Source organism: Ailuropoda melanoleuca, unplaced genomic scaffold (genome assembly GCF_002007445.2).
Source record: "Ailuropoda melanoleuca isolate Jingjing unplaced genomic scaffold, ASM200744v2 unplaced-scaffold996, whole genome shotgun sequence".
Taxonomy (NCBI): Eukaryota; Metazoa; Chordata; class Mammalia; order Carnivora; family Ursidae; genus Ailuropoda; species Ailuropoda melanoleuca.
In genome coordinates this window covers 1-4,127 of record NW_023255502.1, presented here as the reverse complement: position 1 = coordinate 4,127, position 4,127 = coordinate 1, and the positions used below count along the sequence as shown (strand labels likewise).

The 4,127-nt window shown below is 51.8% G+C and overlaps 1 long non-coding RNA gene across 2 annotated transcripts; it reads right to left on the bottom strand.

Annotated features, from left to right (window-relative positions):
- Nucleotides 1–15: 15 nt before the first annotated feature.
- LOC117800981 lies at nt 16–3,792 on the bottom strand. 2 transcript variants are annotated; one of them, XR_004623248.1, is made up of 4 exons: nt 3,684–3,792; nt 3,540–3,598; nt 2,277–2,503; nt 16–600 (listed from the first exon to the last, which is right to left on the bottom strand). It is a non-coding gene; the product is annotated as an uncharacterized LOC117800981 (long non-coding RNA). The 2 variants fall into 2 exon arrangements; XR_004623247.1 differs by lacking the exon at nt 3,540–3,598.
- Between the last annotated feature and the right edge of the window lie 335 nt (nt 3,793–4,127).

Here is a 4,127-nt window from a genome sequence, read left to right as displayed (position 1 = left end):
GCCACGGGGCTCAAGTCCGTGTTACAGCCGCCTTGCACGCTCTCCTGCTCAGCATTGGTCGCAGTGCGTCCAGGTGATGGGGACAGGGTTTGTAACTCCCGCGTGGGCCCGAGATGGCTGTTGTGTGTGCCACGACCTGATCTGAGAAACTGTTTAAAAAGTCTGATTGAGGGAAGAAGGCGCTAGGAGGTCCATGTTCCACCTTTTGGGTCTGAGGCTGGGAGGGGAACGGTGGGAAGGTTCATCGTGCTGTGGCCCCAGACACAGGTGCCACCACGACAGCTCGTCTGTGCTCAGCCTGTGACCTTGGACAGGCCTGTCATGCCAGCTCTCTGAGAGTCATTTCTCCCCAGTGAAATCTGGATATTAATACTGATTATTTTCAGGATCGTTGGTTACACCAAGCATAAAATGAGAAAACATGAAATGTGACCAATGACAGCCTTTGCAAGTATTACCGCGATCTGGGGAGGAGAGGTGGAACAGTGAGGTCCAGACTTTTCCACACGGCCCAGCTGGGTGGACTCCGTTACCTGGTTTCATGCCCGCAAATCCCATCTTCCAGGCAATTCTCTGGATATACTGCAGTATTCCATCAGCCTAGAAAATATTTGCATGGATTTAAATACAAGAACAGAGAGCAAAGGAAAAGCCAACTTTCCAGGAAGCCCCATAAGCAGGCTTTTCTCCTAAGGACAGTTTCCCAGATGCCAGTCCCCATCTGAGCCATGCCTTTCGGGAGGAACACACCCTGGGCATCGCCCCCTGAGCTCTCCGGAGCTCCTCCTGCTCTGTGGGTCAGTGGTTTTAATGGGGTGACTGTTCTCAGGAGGGTAACCTTTTTTGGTCATGATCTCAGGGCTTCGAGGTTCTGATGGTCGCTGTCACATTCGTGTTAGGCCCAGCGCCAAGGAGTAATCGGAGTTGTGTTCCTGCCTCCCCGGACGCGTGTGCTCTCTTCCTGCACCAGCCCTGGGGTCAGGCTCCCCGAGACATGTCTGTTGTGGCAGAGCCCCCCACACACCTNGTGGCCGATGCTTCTCACTCATGGCTGAGCCAGAGGGAGGGGCATGCAGACTGCATACCCCAAAAGAGCTCCCTCCTCCCTGTTGGTTTCTCTTTCGAGGGTGTAGGCTTCCTTCCTGCCCCGCTCCCACTCAGGAATGAGCGGTCCTCATACACATATGTGGCAGTGACATGGTGGGGCCCCCCACGCTCTGTCCCACGTCCCCCACAGATCCTGGCGGTGCCACGGGCAACACCCATCACACTTGGCTTTCTACAGTCACCACCACCCCCTGCTGCGGGCCCCGTCTGCTGGAAGCGAGATCCTTGAGTGGGAAAATCTGTGGTCTCGGAGCCAGGCAGTCAGGGCGTCCACCCCGGCTCTGCAGCACGCTAGCTGTGTGACCTCAGGGAACTCAGGAAAGTCATCATGGCTCCGAGCCTCAGTTGCACATGTGTAAAATGGGTATAAAAATACCACCCCTACGTTAATGTAGACCACGGTGTTTCCAAATGAAGGTGCCCAGAGGACTTCTGCTTTTAAAGTTGTACTTCTGACTTGGTTCCTTTTGATGGAGGTGGGGAGCGGGAGGGAGGACGGAGTGATGAGTTAAATATGAAAAATATGTACCACACGCTATCTTCTAATTTACAAAAAAAGAAAAGAAAAGAAAGGAAGGAAGAAAGATAGATAGATCAATGAGATGCAGGAATTGGCACACTTTCTCTGTAAAGGTCCAGATAGTAAATATTTTAGGCTTTTCGAGCCAGACGGTCACTGTGGAAACTGCTCGGCTCTGGTCTGGCAGCATGAAAGCAGCTGCAGGCACAAATGAGCATGGCTAGATTGGGCCAAGTGCACAGAACACAGGGTGCAGGATTCACCCTTGACCATAGTTTGCCAACTGCAGAATTGGGGAACTTGACCCAAGAGGAACATTCTTTTATTATTTTTTTTAACAATTTCATTTATTTATTAGAGAGTGAAAGAGAGCACGAGCGGTGGGGAGGGGCAGAGGGAGAGGAAGAAGCAGACTCCATGCTGAGCGGGGAGACCAACGCGGGGCTCGATCCCAGGACCCTGGGATCATGACCAAGGGGAAAATTCTTAAAGGACATTAGCAAACAGAATATGAACATACCAGCCAATGCGCTTCCTTTCTAATGAAATGCATGCAAAGTAACACAACAGGGGCAAACCATTTTACACCTGTCTCACTGGCGAAGGTCAGAAGGTACTCATATACCGTGGCTTTGACAGGTATACTTACCAACAGGACACGTGCAGAAACCCTCTGGTCTAGGAATCCTGCTTCAAAGAATCTGTCTCACAGATGGAGTGTTTCTGCACGCTGCTATTCATAGTAGCCTTGTTTATCACAAGAAAAAGTTTGAAGCCACACAAATATGCCCCAGGAGTGAGGTCCATCCAATACCATGGAGTTCTGTGAGGCCATTAATGGCCCAGGCGGGAGTCTGGGGGACATCCGAGGAGTTTCTGGAAAAAAAACACTAGCACATATAAGAAACTGCCCTCGTAGGGACCTTGGGGAGAGGAGCTTGGTATTTATTTGCTGTTTTGTAGTATTTATTTTGTGTCCTTGTCCTTTTTTTTTCCCTCTTTTTTTTTTTTTAACCAAGAGCATCTGTGATCTTTATGATGAAGAAAACACCAGTGTAGGGGCGCCTGGGTGGCTCAGTGGGTTAAGTGTCTGCCTTTGGCTTGAGCCTTCATCTCAGGGTCCTGGGATCAAGCCCCATGGTGGGCTCCCTGCTCAGCGGGGAGCCTGCTTCTCCCTCTCCCTCTGCCCCACCCTCTCACTTGTGCATGCACACTCTCTCTCTCTCTCAAATAATTAAATAAAATTAAATAGGAAAACAACAATGTAAAGTCAGGTTAAGAAGAGTGTCTAGGGTTGTCCCCATCCGCTGCTGCTGCCGTCCTAGCTTCCCTGGGTCCCACCTGCCAGCCCCGAGAGCCTGACTTCTGATCTCAGCTGCATCCCAGTAAGAGAAATCCCAGGGCCCCAGTGCTCCCGTTGAAAGGCAAGACACCTCCCGAATCTGACGTGCACAGCCACTGAGTGTTTCCATCACCCACGTGGCCAAGCACCCAGATGGAGACACAGGTCCCTTCCAGGCCCCCGAGGTGGGGATGTGTCTCAAGCCCCTGCCCTGTCGCTAACCCCCACCTGCTTTGCCTGTCCTTGAATGTAGATGGAACCTGGGGCATGTTCCCTTTTGCCTCCCGCTAGAGACCTGCTCGTGCACCGCCGGGGTTCTCGGAGCAGCGCCATCTGAACCTACCACACCTTCTTCCCCGTCCTGCCGCTGGGAAGCCTCTGCATGTTTGCGCTTTGGGGCTCTTAGGATAAAGCTGCTGTGGACATTCTTGCAGAAGTCTTGGTGGCAATGCGCCATTTTTTTTTTTTTTAATCTGAAGGCGAACAGAAGCCCCACGCCAGCGATACTGGGCTTCCGTAAATTGTTGTTTTAGTGGGCAAATGTTGGAATGAAGTACAGCCGTGTCTTACCGACATTAGTGCTTCCTTCCTGGCCTCTGAGTAAGGATTGTGTGATTCATTGAAGTTTCCTAAGAAGAAATGGCCTTTTTTTTTTTAAAGGGATTCGACTGTAGGTGGCTCAGGGGGACGCGTTCAGTTGAATGGTACTGGTACCTCGCACGGCCTTCCCAGGCTCCAGTCTCCAAGTCTCAGGTGCTTTCCGAAAAACCCGCGTGTTAACTTCCATCACTCCCGGGGCGCCCTAGCCATCGGTCATCCCTGTCTGTGGACAAAGAGTCGGGTGTGCGGAGATCCCCCATTCCCAGGGGTGTTCTCTGTCTCTGCAAGCCCTGTCTCCCGGAGCCCCTCGGGGAGGTTCTGTCGCATGGCTTCTATATTCGGGGAGGTTTTAGGTCCCAGAGGAAAGTGACCCCAAGTAGGGGAGACTCCCCGCCCCCCCCCGGACTACAGCAGAGTATGGGCATTCACAGGGGACGGACCAATCCCTTTCTCCCTTAATGTCACAAAACTTTGACACCATGTTGCATCTTTCTTAACTAATTTTAAAATCCACTTTTTAAGCCCAACCTTCTCTGTCTTGTGGCAGAGTCAGACGAA